General features: G+C 33.1%; 1 protein-coding gene across 2 annotated transcripts in view; it reads right to left on the bottom strand.

The window, feature by feature from the left end:
* Positions 1–1,345: 1,345 nt before the first annotated feature.
* LOC106143249 (forkhead box protein O) overlaps positions 1,346–11,264 on the bottom strand; it is an 83,825-nt gene continuing 73,906 nt past the window's right edge. For both annotated transcript variants that reach the window (XM_013345287.2, XM_013345286.2), the window contains exon 9: positions 1,346–4,903. The gene's annotated coding sequence lies outside the window, so the exon portion shown is untranslated. The remainder of the gene's footprint in view (positions 4,904–11,264) is intronic.

The raw sequence follows: 11,264 nt of genomic DNA, 5'->3' as shown, positions 1-11,264 counted from the left end.
TTATAAACTGATGACTTTCAGACGCTGAAACTCGTATAAAATCTTTAGAAATAGCTCTTGGCGTAATAAAAACTTCACCCACTCACTTGCAATAAAAAATCTACTTTACCTACAAAGCGTTAAATATTCCAAAAGTTTCATAATAAAAGTGTCCCCTGAGAAACTAATGTGTTATGTTGCGGGGTTCGTATAATGAGCTATTGATTCAATGCCCCCAAGATTTGACGAAAGCTTTGCAACACAAGACCAAGAGTAAACACCATGCTAAATTTCAAGGCTCAGGGCTTCGACATGTGTTGTCTGTCAATGAAGCACTCAGTAACGGAAGAGGTTTATATTTAAAGATTTGAATAAAATGATAATATTCAGACCTGTGGGAGCGACCTACATAACCGAAACCGTGACCTTGGTCAAACAGCAGTTAGGGCGTGACAAAAGATGGTCCATGGATTGCGTGACAATGGTGTGTATGGACACAAATTTGTCATTGTTAGTAAGGCCGGTTGGCGGTTCCCCCATTTACCTGCCACATCGAAGCATAAAAACGAGTCATCGATAGTCAAATACCCTAACTGGCTCCCAAGTAGCAGTTTCCTAACATTTGTGTACGCCTTGTAAGAACGAATAGCTTAGGATAAAAAACACTGGCAAATTTGAACCAATATGTTTTTTTTTTAGTTTAATAGCGTGGCAACAATTTGTAGGTACCTATAGACTATATGAAATCCGTCCGTTCCACGAGTACGGTCAGCACTTTTTAAAAATACAATTTTTTCGTTGTTCGTCCGTTCTAATGAAAATCATCCCTTATACTCGTAGCATCGTAGCCGTTCGTAGCTCTTGCTATCGTGCTACGGGCCTACGTTAGATTAAATTCAACGATAGCCAAATTCGATGGCGGAGGCTTCAAGAATCGCTCGCTCGCTACTCTTATCTAGTACCTACTCGTAGTATGTTATTATTACATACTCATCACGTTTATGAAACTTGCGGGGTAGACAGAGCCAACAGTCTTGAAAGATGGACATGCCACGTTCAGCTCTTTGGTTTAATGGTGGAATTGAGATTGAAATAATGACAAGTTAGTAGCCCATCGCCTTCAAGAATCCCAAGCTTATTAACCTTTTCTATAGTCTTTAACGACATCCAAAACTTCATTTAACAATAATACCTATATTATAAGCAATGATTTGTTATACTTACAGCCAAAACCGAAGAACGAAGACTTGAAACTATTACAATAAGTAGAAATAGGACATCTAATTATAATACATATAGGCCTCATGAAACTCTTTCGGCAATTCTTTTAAGGGTTATAAAGGGTTAACTCAAATAAAAGATTCAATTAAATTTTGAAAACAATATCAAATTTAATACATAAAATAATATTTATGTACTCCTACATACATGTTTTTGTCTATATATTTACATTGAAACACATAATTCCTCCTAATTTAACTATGTTTCACATTTCATAATAATAATAATAGTAAGCAACTGAAAAATCAACAAATTAATGTAAATTGTTACATAATAAACACAATAATGCAAACATAGAAAAATTTAAACATTGTACAAAATAATTTACATAGAAGCATTTCTCTGCTGCGTGTTACGCACCCAGGTCCTATAAATACATGATTACTAATGCAATAACCATGGACTAATATTAAAATATATTTATCTATTACAATCTAGACACAGATCCCATGTTCAATGTATGGGAAAAATCATAGTACATTAATGATTTTATTTTTAGCGCCTGGTTGGTGAACTAAATACCTACGTTTGTCAAACGTCACTCGACGCCACGAATATTCCGAGAATTGGTTTTTCTTTGATCGACGTTATGTAACTAATCCAGGAAAACTTTGTCAATGACAAACGTTATATTTTATTTTAATGTAGGCAAATAAAGCCACAATTTCACTGCTTCTTCGGTACGAGAATACCGAAAATCTAGCCTAGCGAATCGTATCAAAATTTTTTTGCAATTTATCATGACTTAGTCAGACAGAGTCAATTAGTGCTCTGCATTTATTAAGAATTTTTGGAACCATCTAGTAGTTTTTAAACACCTTTTGGTTAAGAGGTATTCTGTATAATTTAATTTTAATATTTTTGTTTAAATTGGACTGTGGAGTAATGTTTTAAATTACATAAATCCTGAAGTGAAGTAGGAAAATTTAAACTTTCTTATCCCATTCACTTTTCTATCTTCATACGCATCACACCGTATCGTTCGATGCAGTCGAATACTTTGATAATTAGGCCGAATTAACTTGTACCAGGTACCATTTTCATTTTGTCTCGTGCATAATTATTTTTGTATTGAGAATTGGAAGCTTTATTTTTCATTTTGTAAAACTTCTTAATAAGTAATTCCGTCAAGAAGCTGAAAGAAGTTTATAATGTAAAAAGATACTGAATCCATTAAAATAATTAAAAGTTTATCTAGCATAAGTATGATTAAAAATGTATCGTTAAAATTTGTGCCTCTAGTCACAGTTTATGCCTCAATAATAAAAGTAATCTTCACAATTGTGACCAATTTCACATTCCATTTTACATTTTTTTTTTAATTTAAATTACGTTTCATCACATAAGTATCTCAAACTCCGGAACATAAAAATTCAACTAACACCAATTCATTATTTTATTTATTTAATATACAAGAAGTACAATGATCGCACCTAACGGTCAATACTACTACTACTTGATCCTAATGCAAGCATAACCAGGACTAAAAGCACATACTATCTACGCCGATTCCATCTCCTCATTAACGCTAGGCCTTAATGGGACAGACGTAATTCGGTCCATATTTAATTGACCACATGGATTGACAACTAATACGTCTCGACGTTGTAAATTTTAATATTTCAACAACCAGGAGATAGCTATTATGTCTAACTTAACTACATTGAGATACCTCCAAAGAGTAACAAATCTACAACACTCATATAATACAACTATCAATAATTTCGTTTCACTCGGACAGTTATTGAATTTTACGTATGTATATTTGGCAAATGGTCACTATCATACCCCCATCACCTAGTAAAGGGTTGATGTTCGACATCCGAGGACTAATAGAATGACTTTAAGCCAACTCTCGTAAAATAAAACTATGTATTCATTATCTATCTAAATAAAAATAATTGTGTGATCGTCCCTCGCGTGCCGTGTCCACAACTTACACTCATAAATATTTTACAATCTAGGTACGAGTTACGTTCTATTTTTCTAATAGGATTCCTATCAAATCACAATAATTATATTATCAAAAATTGACTGTATAATTTATAAAATTAAAACCAATAAAATATTTCGTAAATAAATTCTTCTTATTTGAGTGAAGTACTATTAGAAAAATACATCGCATAGTTCTTTATTTGGAATTTTGTACGTTGATTTCATTAATGTGATAAATACTTTAAAACAAAAGTTGTATGCGCTATTTCATAATCTATATAGCACCACTATCAGCTGCAAATATACATAGTAAAGTATAAAAGCAGTGTTTAAAAAGAATCATCGGCGTAAAAAAATAAAAACTTTGCTAAATCATTAGAAAATGTCAATAAAAAATACACATACAATGGACGCCAAAAAGTATAAGAATTGACTTATTTGATACACGTACTAACTTGAACACTTATTGGCTAAATCTATCACAAACAGTCCACTGAGGTAATTCACAGAATGAATTTTTGCTACATTATATGGGCTAGCCCTCGACACTGCTTATCTATGAGTAAAATCTGTACTTATTAGGCAAAAGTAGCTTATACAAATTAACATCTGGGACTAGAGATCTGACTATAATGGATTTTGTTTGTGCGTACGCATAAAGACTGTAAATTCTTATGGTTAATTACTATAATCTTTGAATAATGAGCATAACATTTTCATTTCAAATCAAAGTTTGTATAGGCACAATTTGTCAGTTATTTATCAATTCTATTCGCAATATTTCTGTATATATCAAATACTTACATACACCGGAAATATTGAGCAATGTTCGTATGAAAATGTTTTTGGTTTAATAATGGCTTCTGTAGTGTTATTAACAGTAATAACTAACCTTACTCTATGGCATAATAACAATGTAGGACTTTATAATAACTAGTTTATTGTTTATTTTATGAAAACTTTGTCCAAAAATGGTACATTTTAATTAAAAACATATATATTCTTTGGAAACACTGTCAACAGTATAAATCGCTCAAATGTTTCTCCAGATATAAATAACAGTTATATTGGGCCCACTATTATGTATGCGAATTAAAATGTGCAAAATTACTATCAGTATGGCATTTGTAGACATAAACTAGAGAAAAAAGATGGCGTTATGATACACCTATAATATAGGTGTAGACAGTATTTATCGTCTTCTGTACAGCTGCTGCGAATTCCATGTAAATCAGTCTGATAAGGCCCTGGCACGCACTAAGATGATAATTAGGTACTAGTCCATATTTGTCAGGTATAGAGGGGTCAGCGAGAATATACAAATAACTGAACCGCTACAGCGTCGCACTACATACATCGCGAGGTCAAATATCTTACCCTAAAATTTTAACGTCCAAAATATCACTTAATTCAAATCACGCACATCTGATCGTCAATTTACTTTGCCAATAACAATTGTTAGAACACTAGTGTCAGTCTCGATTTTAACTGGTCTTCATGTTTGGTAATTATTGTGATGCTCGTTGTAAATGGTTCTTTAGAATGCCGTCACAACCTCGTGCTTGTTCTGCAACCAGCTATTGGAGCCAAACCACAACATCAGTGGTCGAACACTGCACACATATTTTATTTGTTCCTGATTTCAGGATAGTATTATCCAGACTCTATTATTAAAACAGCATCTGATAATTTTCAGTATCCGAATGACCTGTAACAAGAAAAGTAACAGATGTTAATAATTTTTTATTTGAAATAAAATAAATCTTTTTCCAGGGCTGTACTGTATATATTTTGACTCTTTAAAATGTACCAAAAGTGTGTCCATAACTGCCTGACAAGAATTTGCACGATATTGCAAGGACACTAAAATGATAGTCAGTTTTAAAGCTTGCAGCTGACGAGATGCTAAAGGGAAGTTGAAGACTACTGACCAGATACTTCTATTTTCATATAGATGATATTATAACTTTTTACCACAACCTGTAACATTTTAGCCGCACGTGTATTACACAATATCATTTTCCATCTAATTAAATAGCACGCCCAATAAAAATGTCATATGGAGGGCGATATCATAGTAATCTCGATGTAATTCTCACGCAGCGTCTGTGGATGTGGATTATCAGCATTTCTCGTCCGGGCAGAGTTTCTGCTGAGTTGGTGGAGTGTAAATCGTAACCTGCCCGACATAGCGACGCCAAGTCTGTCCCCCCTCGCCCCGCGCCTCGCAGGTGACGACCCGTTAGTGATTCGATACTATTTTTTATCGACATTCCTATTTTTGCATCGATGTGTTACGTGATGCGCATTAATTATAATTTCAAATTTAAATTATGTTACGTTGAACACTGCTCGTTTTAATGTCGTTTTTTGTAGGTAAGTACTTAACAATCCCCTATATCTATGGCTAGGCAGGTGGTATTTTTGGGTAGTGTAACAAACATGTTAAAAAATAATTATTTATGGCAGATAACATAAATAATGTTTTTATTGTTTATTAAATATAAAAATATTAACATTTACTTTATAACACCTCAATTAAGACATTTTAAAATTTTTAAGGAATGTAGATTAGGTACCTATTAAAAAATAAGATGTCACGTCAATATCATAATATCATTAGTTTAGTGATAAAATATTTTTTTATTGTGCAATATACCTCAGGGAAGATTTTAATAACATATAAAATTTATAAGCATTGACAAATATGATAAGCTACACATATTTATTAAGTGTTCTTTTATTTCTCATTATTATTGTCTGCAAAATATTCGTTAACAATTTGGCGACTTATCCATAAGCAAATTAATGAGGCAAATATCGCTAACTTTACTCAGCAAAAGGTTAATAAACTTTAGTACCTACGCTATACAATCAAATCAGTCATGTTTGTTTGGTAAAATAACCCATAGGAATGTGGTTTTTAGCGCACTGCTTTTTATTTCTTAGTGAATTTGGTTAGTTAGTGCATCTTGCTTTTTATAAATATGTATTTATAAAGCGAAATGATTTTATATGTAGGTATATATTAACATATATATAATACCTACATAGGTAAAAAATATATTGATAATACATTTTTTTCAAGAAAGGCTATTAAGGCTTTTCGTTTCTAGCATGTGTCATAGATGGCCGCTCATATAATTATCTGGCGATTGTCACTTAGACTTAGGATAATAACGTTTCATACAGAAACAATTCATAACGACAATCAGACAGTTTACAATAAACCTTTCAATATATCATTTATAAAAAAAAATAAACTTCTGAGTAGATCTGTCGACATCGATATAAGACGTCACGCTAACTTGGCATCACTACCAAACCACGATAAATCTGTCGCATATTCAACGATGTAACGGACTTTCTCTTGTGACTCATTGCTCAGAATAAAGTGCTCTCTTAATATGTGATGTAGATAATTGGCATACTTATCCCGAAATAAGACTGGTATAAAACAATGTTAAGAGGGAAATAAATTCTGTATTCAGACTGCGCGTTTATTAATTTCATTTCTATAAAAGCGTTGTGTAATCCTTTGAAGTTTATAACATTTCAAATTGATCCTTGAATTTAAATTAAAAAACGACGTTTAATACTTAGTCAAGTCTAAATAAAACATAACAAATAATTTAAGTAAAAAAGTGTAAATTCATAATTTCTATATAAATTTAAAAAATTATATGATGATACCAAATAAATAGGTAGTCAATAGTTCCAATAAAATATCAGAAGAATGAAGTCAGTTTTATTAGGACTAATAAAAGTGGGCCAACAGATAAAAACAAACTACATCAGACAAAGGATTGAATATGGCGACCTACTCCTTACTTACGGGGTTGTAAAATAAAAGCCGAAGGTATATGAGATATATTAGTACATATTGTATGCTAGGGGAAAAATGCCTAAATAGTATGTTTTTGTGCACAAATATTTTTTTACTTAATCTGGTGATACTCTATTGATTTAGCTATACGAGTATATTAGTTTAAAGGCAACTGTATCTCTTCGTATGGATATCAAAGTACCTATATATTTTTTAATTTACGTAGCTATAACCACTATGAAAGATAACTTTAAAGTTATGATATACATTATAATAAATTTCATTTGGACATCTTACTGTTAAGTGGATTAAAAATTTTTAGTCTAACGGCTGAAAAAATATTCAAGAATATGCTGCAGGGGAGTACAAAAGGGTGTGATTTTTTCATATCAAGTTGTTATGTAGATTACTGAATGGGATATCTTAGTAAAAACCGAACTATATGTTACGGTTATAAACCAAATTAATAGGCATGTCGCGACATTTAAACGTTCGCATCTCGAAGCGTTACAAATCTCGGCAATCGCGGCTATAAAGGAAGTGTGCCCTAAATAACGGCCGGAGAGGTCGTCCCCTACTACAAGTATGAATAAATTTACGCGATCTCCGCCTACCCGGAATCTCTCGATAACCACCGAGTATGCTTTATTACCCGTGACATCCGAAACTCGATTTATTATCACACTGTCTTGTCTCTGGAAAAAAATCGGGAAAGTTTTGCAATTTTTTCGAGTTTACACCGGTATGGTAATTCCGACTTAATTTCTCAGATTTGTTCCGGTTCTGTGTACGCTATTTCGGTCTTGTGATATATTGTGGAATGATTGAATGAATATTTTTTGCTATAGATTTTAGCAGCGACTCCTTTCCGTAATTTTGTAATTACGAACCAATTAACTAAGTATCATAGTGTTTTTCACGCAAAACTTTTAATGTACAAATTTTATAATTGGGAAGTAAGTATGTGTCGTCGCTAGGACTTGCTCATTTAACTACCAGCAATTTAAGTTAATCCTTTGTTTAATGAATAATATAAAAAAATTAAAAATAAAGGCTTTAGTCCTCACCACTCTGAATAGGTGCTCGGGGTATGCCTTTGACCATGAAGCGACTCCCGTATGTTCTCCACAACCTTTGCAGAGGAACCTAACCCGTATTGGATCGGTCATGGTTAACATAATGTGTGTCAGCTGCTTCCATTCCCACTAACGAACTTAAAATTCTTAAAGGCGATGGGTTAGAAACCTGTCACTAAATAAATTTCCAGCTGAACATGGCCATCGTGTCTTATCAATAATGTTGCCTCTGTCTACCCATAAGGACGAGACATATAACACGTTTATTAAAAATCTACGTTTAGATGCTGTACCTTATTACTCCAAAACACCAAAGATTAATAAGAAATAGGTACTTCTAATTGAAAATCGAATCAAGCCTCTACGACTCTTTCTGGTTCTATGTATTTACTCTACATCTTTCGTTTTTTATGTATTCCTTAGTTGGCAGAACTTTATTGTTGGCCACGTTTGCGGGGTGCAGGGTGCGGGAGACGAGGCACCTGTTGCAGAGGGGCGGGCCGGCACGCCCTACGCCCAACTGACACGTGTATCAAACTTCAGAAACTTTCAGCCTCTACAAAGCGTCATACAATTTATAATATTGGTGGATAATGGTAGCTTTGACAGAAACATTTCGCCGAAAGAACGTTTTGCTGAATAATAATTTTTATATGTCAAGATATCGAAGTTTAATAAACATGTTCCAACTTAATTAACTAGTATATGTGTCAAGCAGAACTCTATTTTCTGATTTTTGAAATTCAAGCCTATTTAGATGAGGACAATCCAAAAAGAAAAAATCTCTACTCTACTCGCAAACAATACTACGGCTTTACCTCAACCGGGGTTTAAAGGATAGACAGAGTTATAGTCACAAGACCTTCGAAGCTGATCCTTAGGTCCGAAGAGCAACTAATGAAAATGCACCTGGGAATGCGCAACGGCGAGAGATACTAGATACTGAGTAATGCTTCTATCTAACAGAGGTAAATTTGTTTATTAAAAATTAAAAGTCAAAATAAGAAGTCCGTTATATAATTAATTTTATCTAAATTCCATACATATCCCAGGGTTTTTTTAAATCGCAACTGTATTCATTTCCCTTAGATACATACATACAATACATAATAAAAGTCGTAGATGATAATTTCTAATTCACCAAGAGAACTTCATCAGTCATAATCAGCGCTTCTCAAACTGCAAAGCCCTGATATCCCCCTAATTTGTTCGCATCATAATCGCACATTTGGGGTCTCGCAATAAAATCATAAAATCGTTAGAGTGAGGCGCGCCTCGACAGTTAACACGTAATCCAATTTGTAGGCGGCCGTCGAAGAATGTTAAAACAGCGCTCAACAAAATTACTTCTGTATATCCGACCTTCGGAGATTTTCTACTACGGAACGAACGGGGAATTTTAAAAGTTGAATAGATTAACTTTACACGCGGGGTTTAATATTAATTCTGAAATAAGGAGTTGCAAATAAGGTCTTGACAAATTTTGTTCTGAAAAAGATTTTGTTTGGTTTTTAAATAGCAGTGAAGTAATTATATAATAATTATGAATTAAGCCAAACAGCTGAACGTGGTCTATCAGTCATTTCAAGACTGTTAGCTCTGTCCACCCCGCAAGGGATATAGACTTGATTATATGTAGGTATGTATGTATGAATTAAAACTTAATTCCTTGATTAGAAATAAATGCTTTATCTTTTAATGAAAACAAACAGAAAACTTTTCTAATGAAATTCCCATTTCGGGAATTACACCAAAAATTGCAATTTCTACATTACGCATTATGCTTCACTTACGAATAAATCAAAATATTATAGATTATTTTATTTATCTACGCATTAACTAAATAGATTACGCAGTAGCTCAGGTATAATTAAGGTTCCCTTTGACAGCCTTCTTGTAAGGAACCCAGAAGTAGAAGTCCAGTCACGTACTGTTCACGAGATATTGACGGCTCTAAGCGCAGTAACCGCGTTGAATCTCATTTAAATAGCGTTCACCATAAATTGTCAAATATTAATAAGATAGACGTCAATTTATATACAAGGAAGCGAGTGGAAAGATTGAGATTTTTCTTAGTTTTTTTTTTATTTGACTGACTCCTCATATAGAATGTTTAATATAAGTACTTATTGGATTAACTGAAACTAGTTCTGATTGCAAAATTATTATAACCTTATCTCTTTGTTATAAACAACATTTAACAACTTGATTTAAACAAAAAACATTACATTACGAAGATTTTGGAGAATCTACAATGGTCGTTAATTATGTAATTAAATGTATTAATTGTAGGAAGTTTACTTTGACATAAAGTTGGAACAAAAATCATAAATCCTACTAATATTTTATCCTTTTAATTAATTATAGTTTCGAAAGTTTGTGAGTATGTATGTTTGTTATTCTTACACACAAATACTACTGAACCGATTACGAATTAGCACAGCATAACACAGCTTTTTATTCCGGAGTTCCCGCGGGATTCCACTCGGACGAAGTCGTAGACGGCCTGTAGTTTATTTTAATTTAAAGTTAATATGTACATAAGTTCTTCTTATAATAATTTACAACGTCACTCACGAATGAACGTCAATCTAAAAAGAAAACATTAAGTTTTAACAAAGTAACTTTTAATATTGCAATAAAAATTCAAAAATATCTGTTTAATTCATCACTCATCAGAAGCCATGCGGCAAATATTTAAAGTACTTACCTATAAGGCCACGACAAGCGAAGAAATAAAAAATGAGCAGAGGAGCTTTTTATTAAGTAGAGGGGAATATAATGAATAAATTCCGCGTAAGGGTGCCGAGAAATCGTGTGTAAAGGTGGGCCCTACCTAATTACGGCGCTAGCCGTCCGGAATACGGGATGAGTCCAGAAATTTAAACGACGTCGCGCCTTCGGGACTCTTTATTAAAATCAGCTTGTTAATAAAATCTTTTGAGTGTTGACCGACCGCCCGATTCGAGCCAAAATCTTTCCGTCCAAGAAATGGAATATCAAATTAATGAAGTGTACTAATTTCCTTCCGCTTGAATAATAAAAATGTCACTAAGAAATCACGGTAACTGCTGATGTTATTTTATTACGAAAGATTAGTCTTTGCGTAAAAAACCTCGAGCTGACTCACGTTCTGTTTTAATTTCTGAGCCCTTGTACTTTAACAG

Source organism: Amyelois transitella, chromosome 9 (genome assembly GCF_032362555.1).
Source record: "Amyelois transitella isolate CPQ chromosome 9, ilAmyTran1.1, whole genome shotgun sequence".
NCBI classification, from domain to species: Eukaryota; Metazoa; Arthropoda; class Insecta; order Lepidoptera; family Pyralidae; genus Amyelois; species Amyelois transitella.
The sequence above is the reverse complement of the archived record's forward strand: the minus strand, read 5'-3'. Positions and strand labels throughout refer to the sequence as shown.